The following is a 15,571-nucleotide window of genomic DNA, read 5'->3' as shown; positions in this document are numbered from 1 at the left end:
TCAAACAAGACAAAAAGCTTTTTAACAACAAAAAGGTCCTTCAGATACTGGGAGAATAAACACCAAAATCCTCAGTGTGGGCCTGGTTCCTACTGCATACAGAGCAGTGGCAGATCTCAAGTCCCAAATTAATAAGGACTGAAGGCACATTTTTTAATGATGTGGAAGAACACAGGAATGATTCTTGTATTGTTTCTGTGTGCCACAGAAAACGAATACAATGCAAGGGAAAGAAGACAGAACACAAATGGGCAGACGATGCTTTGGGTGGGAGATCCAGGGCAGATCCATTTCCCTCCCAGTAGGGGCCATTGGGCTGCAGTGTCCCTGTACCCTGGCCCTGCAGCCTTTCCCCTCACATCACCTGAGACAGCAGGCAGCAGGTGGGGACTCCACAGGAATGTGGATCTGCCCTATCATGTCAGAGGGAGACAGAGGACACCCCAGCTGTCCAGCTTATGAAACACAGGGAACACACTGAGGCAATGCCACTAGTGGGAGGTGACTCCACTGTGGTGCCTCCGTGCTCCTCTTCCAGAAGAGATGCCCAAGAGATGTGCCCCCATCCTGCCCAAAGCAAGCATAATGTGCTCCCAGCTGGGAATGGAAAACATTCAGGAAAAAAAGCAAAACACCAACAAACTGAACTATTCTTCTCCCATCCTTCTCCCTCTGTGAATCCACTGGCTTCTAAGTTCAAAATACTGCTTTAAAGTATTCCTGAAGCACGTGCTGTGCTTCCTGTGGCATTCCCTAGCAAATATTGTTTCCTCAGTCTCATCAACATGAGTCCATGGGTAGATTTCCATTGCACACCAAATCAGGAAATGTTAGCAATGCCAAAATCTGTTCCAGATCAAGTTGCTAAAAAAAAGCCAAATCACATCCCTCTTGGTTTAATGGGAAATATGGAAAGAGAACTACACAGGATACAAGCAAAACACAAAATAAGCGGAAACACAAAAACAAAAGACGGAAAAGCTGCATCCATCTTTAAAAAGAAATTTTGCAAACCCTGATAAAAAATCTGGAAAGAAAAATACAACATTTCTGACACATTATTGAGTGATTTCTTAGCTGGGTTAAAATCTTTCTCTGAGTACACATAGGAGACCCTGCTGTTCCCTTTCCACAGGCTGAAGGTGGAGATGATTGGCATGAGCCAGGCTGGTGCAGAGCTGCAGTCACACATGGTTTTACCTCATCAGCTGTTACCTTCACAACTCCCACTCCTGCACCTCCAGCACATTTCATTAAAGAAAACTGTGCCAAACCTCTGTGCAGCCTGAGCTGATTTTTACAGTTGAGTTCCACATCTCTGGAATCAGGAGCATTCATGGCAATGCATACTGGCCTTTACCAGTACTGAAGTACAGCTGCAATTTCCCTCCCAGTGACACCTGTATGGTTTGTTGAACCAGTGCACAAAAATTTGGATTCTCTCCTGGTTTAGACTTTCTGTCTACAGATAGAAACATGGGTGTGCAGCCCTCACAGAGTCTGAAAAGCAGATTGATAGGATTGGGAATAGAAATCCCACTCCATGAGTGAAACCACCCTCCCATGGCCCACTGCCACAGCAGAACTTCCCTGCAGTTTGTCAGGCACATATGGTATAATTTTCTGTCTTAAATCATCAGCCTTCTGAAAAAGGAACTCATGCAAGAGTAAAATAACCAGTTCACATGCACATATTCCTATCCTTTCTAACTTACTGAAATCTTAGTCCTTTCTCCACATCCTCTCAGGTGTCCAACATTCTGCAGTCCAAGGCAGGAGAACCAGTATCAGATCAAGTGGATCAGCAGAGTGTATGTACTTCTCTTAGGACAGACATGGTCAGGTGTTTCCAGTTACTGACCTATTACATGTCATTTCTAGTCCAAATTCCATTGTCAGTCTTATCTGCTATCTATGAAATTAATGGAATTAAAACCAAAAACATCTTGACACTGTGTGGTGGGTTACTGTTTGTGTGGCTGCTCTGCCAAACATGTTCTCATTCAAATCTTGTCAGAAGCCAATATCCCAGCCCTCTCCTATCTGTCCCTAATGGCTGCTGAGACCCTTGCAATCCTGATGGAATTGCAGTATCCTCTTCCTCAGCCCAGAAATCATCAGCAGTCCAAAGGTCTGGAGTGGAGGGTAAAACAGTACCCAGTGAAGATGTGCCAGAACAACTTTGGATGCTGAGTAACATCCTCCAGCTCCCTCCCTTCTAGGCAGTATTGTCACAACATTCACACCATGCTGTCAGTGACCCCCACCCATTGTTCACAGGAGAAACAGGAGAAAAACCCATCAGTCTGGGCAGCTCCTTACAGAAAAAAAGTCAGAGACAAAAATAAAGTATTACTTAGAGATCTGCCCTGTCCTTGGGCAGAAATGTTCATGCTCTGTCAGTTCACAGCAAGTTTTGAATTTGGAAGAGGGAGTCCAAGGGAAGACAGAGCTGCCAGCACTGCCCAACACACAGCAGTGAGGAGGCCCTGGCACTGCTCTGGGTGTAGATAACATGTGCAGACTCAGACATGTCTGTTCCCTGCCCACACCCAGGCCTGCCTCTGTGGGCTTTTTATACTGCCAGGTGCCAGAGAGCAGGGAACAGAACACGTGGAGGCACGGCTTTATCTGGAGGCTAATGCTGCCTGGAATGAACCTGGTGTTGATCTCCCACTTCCCAAGAAACACAACCATCATGTGGCTCCTGCTGCCCATCACACATCTCTCATCACCTCTGCTGCACAGCAAAAAAACAAGCTTGCAGAAAAATGACAAAGTGGCCCTAGCAATAAAATTAGAGTCTTTAAGTGTCCAATTATGTAGACTAAGGAGTCTACACAAACATACTCTTCCAAACTTTAGCAAGAACTAGTAATTTTTCTACTTGAAAAATAATGTATTGGTCAGAAGAAAAGGCTATTTGTAGGGAAAATGCTGACCAGAGAGAAGAAAATTAATTTTAAGGGTTTCGCTGTTAGCCTGGGCATAAAATTTCAAAAGAAAACTATGGAAATTAAAACACAATTTGGACTTAACATCATAACAATCTTAACATAATAATTCAGAGTGTTTTTTTGGATTTGGAAAGGGGAGGGAAAACAACAAATTTCCAGAACTCCAGCTTGTATTCACTACAGATGAGACAACAAAAGAGGAAGTTTTACTGCAAACCACTGCTGGCTTAGTCCTTCAATTCCCCTGCAACCAGTTGTGGCAGTGGTCATGGCTGGAGACAGGCTGTTGGCCCATCGATCCCCCTGTTGCAAAATCTTCATTTGATTAATTTAAATATAGGAAAGAACCAGACCCAGAGGAAGCAGCCTGACCCAGCAGAGGAAAGGGTTCAGTCAGAACTGCTCCAGCCTGACATACCAACCTAGATTTGCAGGGAAGGGTTTCCTGTCATGAATAACAACTACCTTCCTCCTTTTGCTCCTCTTCCTCAGACCTCACTGGCAGGGTTTTCCTCTCAATGCCATTACTTCCTAAATGTAGTAAATTCACTTTGCAGCAGCTTAGATTTGAGTTGCAAAAACCAAATACAATGTTAGCTTTTGTCAAAATAGCTATTTTAAGAGAACACTCTATCTAGCCAGGAAAGCCATTTGTTTTAATTACCCCATGGTACTACAGTGACAATAAAAGCTTGTAATAATACTGGTTACTGCAGCATTAGATTGCCCAAACAGATCATCAGAGACTTGGTATTTCTCAAAAAACAGATATAAATATACCAGATGGAAGGACAAAGGAAGAGCTGGTCAGTCAAAGCTCAGTGGCAGAGCTCAGCCAGGCCTGGAGTTCCTTGGACTCTGGCCTGGCCAGTAACTCCATCATGTGACTGCCTTGGTCTGGAAGACACGCTGCAACTTTTCCAACTGTGGCTCTTGGAGAAATGCTGCCCTTGCTGAAACAGCCCTGCCATGGAAACCTGTAAAACACAACAGGCTAAATCCCAAGGAGTCGGATGGGAATTCATTTAGTTCAGGCCTGAATTTGGTCCACTTCATAGTCCTACAGACACGCATTTTATCTCTGGTGAAATTCTGACACAAAATTGTCTTAAAGGGAAATGGCAACACTGAAGTGCTGCTGATTTAACACAAGAAAACCCTTCCCTCACACACAGTCTCCAGCATGCACAAATCCAATACAGAGTTTTTCCTTTTAAAAGCAGAAGGAAAGCCCATGGTGCAGTTTACAATTAAGTTCTAGCTTTCTTGAATTCACTTATAAAAATTCTGATCAGAACATGTGCAATGCCACTTCAGGAATGTAAACATCAGCCTGTGAAAAACTGAGCAGCCAGGCCTGAACTGATCCCAGCAAACTTGTTTCACCTCGGCTAGGACAGAGCTGTCTGTGATGGCAACTCCTAAAAACAACAGATCTGGGTTATATTTGGGACAAAGAGACAGCAAGACCCACTGCCCATCTCCTAGGATGCCCTTCCCTGCCAGGTGCCCCTCACTGCCTGTTCCTTGTGGGCTCACTCAGTGCAAAGGAGCAGAGATTCAACAGCTGATCATAGACTATAGAGCCTTTAATGTCAGAGCTGTTTCCTCCCTAGAACAGCAACACTGTTTGAAATCTAGCTTACAGAAGGCAGAGCTGTGTTTATACTTGTCAGAAGTTACTCAATTTGGCAAGGATTCTTCCCATCATGCAAGTGTCACCACAGTCATTGCCAAACACTGTAGAGGCAGAGTTCAAAACACTACCTCCAAGCCTAGAAATATGATGAAGAAATATGTTGCCCAGTGCACATGCTATATGTTTGCACTTGTCTGGAAATGCTCAGCACTAATAAAAGGTGTTGTTATAATTAAAACATAAATCTGAAATAGCCTAAAGCATGACCTAATATTATTTATTATCTCCAGGGAACTCTCTGGAAATCTCTCTAACTTTTTGAAAATACCTCACTCTCATCTAAGCCCTTGGTTTTGGAATACTCCTTACATGCTTTTTTAGATTCTTTGTAATTCACCTCTTTTAGCGCTGTTCCCACCCATCCTGTGCTATAGAAATCACCTTGGCTGAGAGGCACGAGGCAGCATTTTGGGAAGAACAGGGACAAAACAGCACTGAAGGCTGGGGATGGATCAGCAGGGGCAGAACAAACGGGGTGTGGGCCGACGTGGAGACTCCATATTACTCTTTTCTTCCCAAGAATAAAGGAGATCGAAGGCTTCCCTGTGCAGGCAGAACCTTTTGTTGCTGATGAAAGCCTTTGGAGCAGGGTTAGTGTGACCTGCCAGGCAGCTGACTCAGGACTGTCCCCAAACAGCTGCTCCAAGCCAGAGCCTGCAGCTGCTGTAATGCTCTCTGTGCCCCAGGACACTGCAAACCAGCTGGGAGGAAGAGTTTGCCATGGAGCTTGCTTGGGTGCAGAAGGTGTGGGCTGCGTTCGGTGGGGAACAGCTGCACTCTCCCCTCCAGTGCAGAGCCCTCTGATGACAAAAACAAGACTGGTCCCCACTACTACTTCAGCCATCTCTCTTCATCCACAGCAGCTCCCATCTGACATGCTCATGCAGCCCAGACTGCACACAGCCTTCTAGCTTGGCTCTGGGTTAAGGGAGGGATTTCCCTGTGCCTTGGTAACCCGGGGCAGGTGGGGAGGAGGCCTGGTCCACACCCGCCCCGGTGCTGGGCCCCTCCTGTTCAGAAGAGCCACATGAAGAAGGCACCTGAAGGCAGGTTTTGCATGCCTTAGCTCTCTCCTGCTGGCTGGAGAGCACAGCCTGAAAGAGGAAACTTCACTACATAAGCCAGAAGAAGTCAGGCGTGCAGTTGAAAACAAAATAACTTGTGCCAGTGTCAAGTGACAGTGTGACACTGACTGGTGCAGTAAGTGAAGATGTCACATGCTGGCTTCTGTTTGCTAACATAGAAATGCATTGACATTAACAGAAAATATGCATGGATTATGGTGCTGGTATCAGTGCTTATACAAACCATCATTCCAAAGGGATGGTTCAGCACAGCTACTGGTACTCCACCCATCTTGGATGAAAGAGAGGAGGGTTCAGAAAAATCCACTCTATAACACAACCAGACAACCCCATCACATTATCAATCCAGACCTGCTTGACTAATAAACAATAAAAATAATATATTACCCTGCTTATGTTTCTCTACCAGTTTGTAGGAGGCAACAAGCAGGATTTCACATGTTAATTTTGCAGTTCATTTTGTATTTGCCTTTCGGCCTATAATTACTCCAATAATCACCTCCTTAGTCTCAGCTCTTCTTAGAGAAATTAGCTGATGAAAAAACAACACTCCTGTCAAAGAACTTCTTAAACCATGCACAATCTTTGCCCTGTGAGTCAAAGAAACATTCTCTCCTTATGCTTGATTTAAGTGAAATAGAAAACTGTCAAAGAAGCTGTTTTTTCTCTCCCAGTCCCCACCAGCAGCATCGCTCTTCAGTCTATTACTTACATGAGTTAAAAACCAAAAGGCTTACAGGAAATACTGTATATCCTATAGTGATCCCTATAACTAGCATCATCAATTCTTCTTGGAACATGTTACAAGCACTGGTGGTCCCAGGTCGCCCTGGATCTCATGGAACAGCCCAACAAACACCATGTGACACAGCCAGCTGAGGTCACACTCCTCACAGGGTTTACTGTGCCCAGCTCCAGAGATAATATAACTATAAATATAAATATAAATATAAATATAAATATAAATATAAATATAAATATAAATATAAATAATATAAATAATATAAATAATATAAATATTCCCAGTGCTTGGATCTTCCAACATGTTTGCTTTCCAAGACAGGTACTTCAAATGATGATGTCATGGAAACCAAAGTATTATTTTTTTACCCTTTCCCTCAAGCCTTCCTAAGGCTGATATAATCAGTGCAGCAGTGCTTGTTTGGAGGCAGTTGATGATTAAAGCCTACAAAAGGAAGCACTTTTTGTTGGGGTTCAGAACAAGTTCTGTCAGGGAACACAGACTTTTTATGTCTCCTTTGCCTTGTAGAGATTGCTTTTTGATGCCCAGGGAAATAAGTAAAATTAGGTATCTATGTTATGCTGCCAACCAAAGGAAAAGAGGAAAACCCAAGCCCTTTAGCCATCAGGTATTCGTGCCAGCTAGAATTACTGCTAAAGAAAGAGCCCAACTCATTACTGGGGAAGACACCCTCAAAACTCCACCTGTGTGAAGAATGCCAGAGAGCAAAGATAGTTCCCACAGACTCTCTTCAGCTTCATCTCCCACCACCAGTTTTAAACCTTGGGAACAGTACATATGCCAAGAAGACTATGTTAAAAATCAACATAAAATGTGTTCTCAAGTCCTGCCCCATGGATACAAACCTTGACCCTTGATACCTAACTTTACCCTTATCCTGAAAGGACCATGGCTGGGATACCTTCCAACAGCAACAAGGAAAAGGAGGGTGGTACAAGGATAGAAGAAAACCTGTAAATAGTTGAAGCAATGACTAACGCTACAGCAAAATGTCAGACACTGACAATCTCCACTGAGAAGTCTCTGGATTTTTAAATTTTTTGATTTTTTCGATCTATGAACCTCAGCATAGGTTATGAACTCATACTATGAGCATGTTCAAGAAACATAAGGAAAATTAGCAAATAGAGGAAGTTTCCTCTTTGGTTCCTCTTTTTATTTTGCAGAGATGTTGGCCTTTGTGTGTCCTCCCCATGACCTTCAGTGGGGAGGCAGGAACAAAAAGGCTGAGGAAACCAGGACTCAGTGTACATCTCCTGCATGGTACTTGACAGAAGTGCCTGAATGGGTGAAGTTTTCATGCTATTCCTCACTCCTGCTCCTTGTGCTGGTGTTCTTCCATATCATCAGAAAATACCTGAGTGATACAAAATGATCAGTGGTGACTGGCCTGACCCTGAGACACACAAAGGCAACCACAAGGCCCAGAAGCTGAGGATAAACTGGGATGCTAAAGGCACTTCAAACCCTACACAGTTACCAAGTAACAATTCTGTTTTCAAAGGCCAGCTGTCCCTGCCCAAACTGGGTCATTTCTTCTAGGGACAAGTCAAAGCAGCTCGACCAGAGCTGTGTTCACTCAAACCAGTTATTCTGCTGATACCAGGCAGCTCCTACTGCTATCCTACACTAAAAGCAACCCCGTGCACCCTGTCAAAAACCCTTCGAACCACCCAAGAACAGAGTTTGAATCATTCCTTTACCCCCAGGGATGACACGAACGCTTCACGTTGGGTCAGCGGATTTACAGACAGTGGCATGGAAACAGGGGCTGCTCATGGGCAGCCTGGGAAGGACCGTGGGTGAGGGGCCAGGGGACCAAGCTGTGCTCAATTCCCCCCGTGGCTCCTGTGACCCAGAACCTCATTGGCGCCCGGCTGGCAGCGCCGCGGCGGGAACGGCCTTTACGGACAGTGGGCAAAGCGCCCAGCGCCACAACAGGCAGGGCTCGGCCCGGGCCTGAAGAGTCTCACCCAGGGCAGCTTCCAAACAACCTCGACAGCAATCCCACAGAAATGCTTATGGCAGCACGCAAAGGGGTTGGTTCTCCGCGCCACCGCCTCCGCTGAGCTCAGCCCCACACCCGCAACCTCGACACAAAGCAAGTCAGGCCCAAAGTTACTCTGTGCAAAGGTGACCCTTTCTTGCCCTTGCAACGCTGCCTCAAATCTGAGCAAGAGCAATTTGTAAGTGACCCAAGCTCCCTTCTTCCCTGCACTGCCAGAGGAGACAAAGGCATTGGAAGGGTGGGACCATAAAAGAAAGCACCTTTATGGTGACTTCTCTTAGCCCCGCAGCAACCAACGCCACATTTCTGACCCTGGCTTTATACGCTCGAGAAGAAAAGCTGTCCCTGGGTTCTCACCATATAAAGTCTTCCCTTGGTCCTTTCCCTCTCAAACTGCAAACTCTGGCTTGACCTCTGATCCCAGAGCTCGCACCCTGTGGTGCTGCTCTTGCAGAAGCCCCAGTGCTGTGCTCCCAGTGTGTGGAGGCAGCTCTGCTGACCAAGGCATCGCTGCTGCTCCCTGGGAGCTCACCTGATGGAGCAGGAGCACCGGAGCACCTGAACAGGTCTGACTCCTTGCTAATGAGCTTTTCACGGAAAGTTGGATTCTGTTACTAATTGCATCCAGTTACACCCTTCTCCTGACAAACCCCTCTCCCACCCTGTGTTCACTTGACAGAAGAGAGTTAAGAGGATTTGCCTGGAAAGGAACCAACTACAAACCAGCATTTCCTCATGCTGTCTTCATACAATGTATCTGATTAGTTTCACTTCCCATGCTGTTAAATATCAAGTCCTTTTGTTATGAGTATTAGACTTATTTATCTATATATATGAAAATATATACACACACATTTATATATATATATACACACAGACACAAATACTATCCTTATTTTTTGAGTCTCCAACACTGACCAAAAGAGCTTGGAAAAATAAAATTTTAATTGTACTTAACCCCCTCTGCTTGGAAAAGTACTTTTTGCCTTTTCTATATGATGCACTAAAGCTTTGTAATGTATGAAGAATTCCTCCCATACTGTGGAAAATGTGGTGCAGTTCCCACCTAAGTCACCCAAGTGTTTGGGAAAGGGCAGAACACAACCACTCTGTGCAGCAGTGGCTGCAGAAAGCCTAACAAAAGGCATTGATGTGGGAATGGAGGAGCCAGTGGGGGAAACTCCAGTTCCTGGGGAAGGAAGCAAAAGCAGAGTCCTTTCTGATTTTCTCCAGCCAAGAAGCAGGGTTGTATTTGCTGCTGGTTGAGCACGATCCATGGATCAAGTGTGACATCAGTAGCAGTATCTCTTCCTTCTGCTTAAACTCTGAACCTCTGCAGGCAAGAAAACTTTAAATCTTAGTGCCAGTGGCACCTGAAGTCTGAGGTGAGGCTCACCCCACACTACAAGAGTTGGAATCAATCCCAAGTGGATAACTTCTCAGAGCAATAGTTTGTCCTGCTGAGAGCCCAGCAGAACCTGCAGGAGGTGGCAAATCCCTGCACCTCAGAGCACCCCAGATCCCTTGTGTTCTGGTCTCAGTTTCACACATAAGGTAATTAAATAATTTCAGTGAGTTACATGAAATCAACCTCTTTGAAGACACCGAATCCAGCTTATACAAGCACTTGAAATCCAGGCACTGCCTTACTTCACTCTGCCTTCCTGACAAAGACAAGCTCCTGAGCTCAGGGCACCTGAAGGCTCCAAAGGTTTGCAGCCTTCAGGAATGCTCTCATGCAAAGCAGCATTTTCCTACATGGCGAGTTCAGTCTGACAGGACTAAGGCAGCAGCACCTTCCCATGCCTGCTCACACCTCAGGCTGCACCCACAGGACACTGCACTCAAAGCAAGCAGGGGTGGGAAGAAGCTTCCAGATCTTTCAATTGCTGTCTTATTTCCAGACTGTGGCACAGTCAGATTTTTCATTTAATGTGAACTCCCTTAGGCCCCTGCCATAAGGACTAAGGTGGTATTTTTCCTTTTTTCCCTGGTATCCCCCAAGCATGAGGCAGATAAAAGAAGATACCAATGTTTCTGTAAATATCAAATAATCTGTGGGATGACTGGTCCAAAAAGATCAGTCCAGGCCCAGCCCAGAAGTACAAGCAAGGAAAAATGTTAAATCACAGCTATGAAATTTGCAATTCCTGTTTGTTCCTTTAAAAGCAGAGAGGCAGGAACAGTGTAAGTGAAACAGTAAAGGTGAAGGGAAACATATAAATGGGAATAAGACGTAGAATTAGAAATCTCTAGTGTAAGGAAGGAGTGGACAAATTTATCTACTGAGCCTTTGGGTCTCTGGAGATGAGCAGGATGCTGACAGCACCCAGAGGTGCCCGGGAGCACAGAAACACCAAAGGATGGCCCAATGTCTTTACTGCACAGGATGCTGCATTAACACTCTACTGATGTGACTGAAGCTGTGTGCAGCACTGGCACTCCCTCTCTTTCCCTATCAGGCTGCAGAAAGGAAAATAAATGAGCTCTTAAAGCCATGGAGGCTCAGGCAGCCCTTCCCCCATCAGGTTTCTGTGGAAAGCCCATTGCTCCCTGGGGTCATTTCCATTGCGCTTCAGCTCTTCCAGGAACTGAGCCATGCCGACAGCAGTCCCTCCTCTGCCACACACCCAATCAGTGCACCGAGGGAGAGATTTCTAAGGAAAATAATTGAACAGCTTTATCACAAAGAAAAAAAATAAAAAGGAAAAAACTCCACCCAACTAAAATCTACTGCTTTAATCTAAGAGCAAATTCTATGAAACACAGAAAACACAGAAAGGAAGACAGATCAGCTAGAAATGTTGCCTAGGGAAGCACACAAAGCTGAAAATGAATTTTCTCTGGAGTCTGGAAGGAACCACACCTGGCCTGCACCTTACACTGACAAGGGGGTCTCAGTTTGGGAAGCAGTGCCCAGAAAGGAGGTAAGATGGAAGCATCACACACACTTTTAATGACAGCTATGGGGCAAAAATCCACTCAGGATTCACCCTGTGGCAGTAATTGCTGCTCACTGTGCAAACCCATCTCTGGTGATCACACAGTGAAGTGGGGGAAGTAAGGCCAAGGACACCGAACACAGGGCCTTTATTTGTGGAGCTCCAATGGTGTGTGTGTGCTCTCCTGCTCTGGGCTGCTGGAGCAGGTGGCTCTGAGCTGTGGCACTGCAGCACCTCCTGCCAAACTGGAAACATGTGAACACCCCCCACTGCATCCTGGCAGCTTTAGGGGCTCAAGTGTTTCCGGCTGTGGGGTCAGAGAGGGCTGTGCCAGCGGGGCATTGGCCCCTGCATTGCCCTTTACTGTTATCACAGATGGTTTGTACAGCCTTTGAGCTGCTTAAACATCCCCTGGGGACTGAGAAGCATCGATAAAGACAACAGCTAATGCCTTATTCCAGGAAACTGTGTTGTTTCTAAACGTTTCACCTGCTTCTGCTCCCTTCAGCCTTCTCCCAGACAATCTCCTGCAACAGGAGAATAAACTAACAAACAAAAAGGCAAACAAAGAGGGGGAGAAACACAATCTCAGGAGGGAATTAATACACTGGCACTACATCATGTCGCAGCCATATGGTGCTCTGAATACCTTTGGAAGCTTCCTATCCACTGCTGAGCAAGAAATCTGCACAGGCCTTCCCCAAACCCCACCCAGAAGCCAGTTTATAGGGAAAACCCTCTTCCAAGGACAGCACTGATTTCAGTTTGGACAGATGTCTCCCCTGACTAAATAGGCAGGGAGTGTCATGCCTTCTGCACCTTCTTTAGGACACCACAAAGAGACCAGAACAGTCTTTAAACATTACCCTGTAGCTATTCCCACTTCTCTCCAGCTGCTCCACACTTCCTGCTGTGCCAGCCCCAGCTGTCAGCAGCAGTTCCATGAAGCCCAGCAAGTGGGATTTTCCAGTGCTAATCTTGCCATGACAACGTGGCACAGAGAACACCCCAGAGGAGGAAGGGCAAAAGCTGCCTTACTCTAGGAGCCAAAGCAGCCCATGGCACAACCCAGTTAGCCAAAGAGCCATGGGCTGACAGTCCAGTTTGCAGGTGACACAGCCATGCTCAGTGCCCCAATCCCAGGCATTGCTCATAACTCACAAGGAAACTTGCTCAGGCAGGAACGATCTCTGCATTTAATATCTGCAAGAAAGGGGGTTCTCTTACAGGACAAATTAAGTATTATAGCAATAAATTTGTATGTTTAAGGAGGGGGTGGTTTGCTTCAGGACTCCAGTTTCCCATAGGAAAAGTAAGATGAACATCTTCCTTATCCTTCAGATTAGGTAACAAATTCATTAAAAAATAACTCCTTGACAGCTCCTTTGAGGAATCATTGCACAGCTTGTTTGAAAGTGAGCAGCCCGAAAAGTTGAGACTTGTTTCACCCTTTGCAGACACATGTAACAAACGAGTTATGTGCAAACTTCAAAGCAAACCTTTGCTAGAGGGAAAGTCAATAGAAAATGCAATAATGCATGGATCAAAAAATCCCTCAAGACTTCACAAACAAACAAGATAATCGCTCTACTTCTCTGCCACTGATCTACAACAACAGCAAGAAGCTCCTGTAATCAAGCCACCCCTCTTTCATGGCAGTCAGCAACAGCTGAAATGCAGGGTCTATCCACATAAGCAGCAGCTGATAACAGAGAAATACGACATAGAGCACCTGCATCAGATGTACAAAGGGAAAAGGAGAACAAAAATATATTTTTCTTTTTTCCCCCCATCTTCATATAGAATTTTCTGGATTCCCCTCAACTTCATCCTGTCTCTTTGCTGCAGCAAAGAAACAAGTCACAAACCCAAGGAGTCCTGTGTGTTTTAAACACATGCCTGCATCCAAAAGGAGAATAATTGGTGAACAAGGGAAAAGTGTATGCACGAAAGACAAGGTACTTCTGCTGTTTTAACTACATTCAGGCTCAGGGGAGCTGCTCTGAAAGACCCTTAGAGCAGAACATCTACATACACAGCAAATATAATTGATCTCCCAGTCCCTCCAGGACTCTCCACAGAAACATAACAAAAAGGGAACTGTGGGGGAAAAGGAAGACTCCAGCTGAAGAGTTCACAGGCAATATTTTCTTCAACAGCTTTATTCACTAGTACCTGTATCAATTACACACCAGCAAAACTTGGGGAGACCAGGAAGAAGCTGTGCCAAGGAATCACCCTTTATCCAGCACTCACCCTTGTGGTATAAAAGCACAACAGGGAGAGGGGTTGAGGGAGGGTGGACTGGAGGGTTGAGTTCAGCATTTCAGGTGTGTCCAGGTGAGCAAGAAGCGAGAAAACCCCCTGCAGACCTGGGCAGGAAGGATGCTCCATGTGCTGCTGGCAGAGCTGCTCCTGCCTGTGGCACCTGGAGACCCCAAGATCTGGTGAACACCCCACTATGCCCTCCTTCCAAGTACCCCTGATGGCAGGGGGTCTCTGCTCACCTCCCTGCAGAGCACATGAAGTTCTTAGAGGGACATGATCCTAGCACAGCACTGCAACTCTTTTATTCTCTTTCTAGGAAAGAGCTAAAGCCTTTTCATCTCCTACCAAAAAACTGAAAAGCAAATTAAATGTTCATAAAACCTTAATAAAGAGCTACTCGCCTGCATTTTAATTAGTTGTTCATAGAAGCCAAACACATATAATAGACTAAGAAAATGAAAGGCAACAAGGAAGTTGCCATGGCTTTGATGGAACAGCTACTCCAGCAGCATAATCCTGTGAATGCATTAATGTCTTTTACATGAAGAGCAGGAACAGCTGCCTCTCCCACAAACATGAGCATATGCTTCTTCCCAAACCCAGGGCATACGTGAGCTGGAAAGACTTTGTTGGCTCTCATTTTATGGAAGTTTCTCCACAGTGGAAAAATACAGGAGAAATAACAAAGAATGAAGAAAAGACTCAAAATCAGAAAATCAGAAAACAGAAAATCAGAAAATCTGATCAAACATTAGAAGCAGAATCCCAATAAATAAATGGGGAGAAAAAGGTTTGAGGGCTGACTGGTACCTGAGAAAGGCATTAAATGTGAAAGTAAAGAAACAACCTGCACTAAAGTCTAGGGGAAAGCTGATGGCATTAAACAAAGAGCTCCAGAGGACAACACACTTGCTGGCTGGAGCACAATGAGACAGAGCTGTGGTTGTCAGCCCAAGTCAAAAAAGAGCATCAAAATTCAGGGGCAGAGTTGGTAGAGAGTTCACAGGTCTTCAAAGAGTAGGACTCTAGTGGAAACTGTGCAAAATTATAACATCCCAATGAAATTCACAGCACTGAAGAAGTCAAGGCCTAGAGGACTCATTTGTTCTGGCCAGGTGGTCAGAAAATGTGAATCTTTTCTTCCTATCTTGGAGCAACTCATGGTAGGCTAGCTTACCTCTCCAGGAAAGAGACCCCTCCACATGTGCCCTCCCCAAAAACTGAGAAGGCAGGCAGTGTCTGCAGCTTTGCTACAGTGACTGAGAGAAGTGCCTTGGAAACCACTATCCAGCTTACCAACTTCCTCAATTCCCTGCTAATTTGAAGTCAACCCAGAGCAACTCAGTAACTGCATGTAAAAGACGTGTTTAAAGCCAAGTGCTGTGAGAAATTCACTCCTCCCAGGCTGCCAGCAGCATGTGAAATAATTTTAACTTCTAAGTGGGCAGTAAGAATAACATTAATTTGTCAGTGTCATGCTGAGTGTTTTCCTTAGAAGCTGTGCAGGGTTTGGGAGAATATTCCCACCATCTCCTGCTTTGGAAGGAAGGAACATGCAACAGGCCCGAACCTGGGACAGGCCAAGGACTGATGGATGGGTCACGGCACTGGGAAGCACAAAGTGCGGGACAGCAGCACCAGGCACTGGTACTCCATCTGTCTTCCTTCTCTTATTCAGGGTCGTGTGGTTGTGGGAGGTTTCAGGGTCCCAAAATCTCTGTCTGAGCTCCTGGCACCCTCTCAGACTCCTACCATGGAGATGATGACTGATGGCAGGAAATTTTGACCTTTTAACTCCTTATCCCTTTTCTAAATTCCTGCGGTCACTACTTATGTAGCAAATTCCTTC

Source organism: Cinclus cinclus, chromosome 12 (assembly GCF_963662255.1).
Source record: "Cinclus cinclus chromosome 12, bCinCin1.1, whole genome shotgun sequence".
Taxonomy (NCBI): Eukaryota; Metazoa; Chordata; class Aves; order Passeriformes; family Cinclidae; genus Cinclus; species Cinclus cinclus.
The sequence above is the reverse complement of the archived record's forward strand: the minus strand, read 5'-3'. Positions refer to the sequence as shown.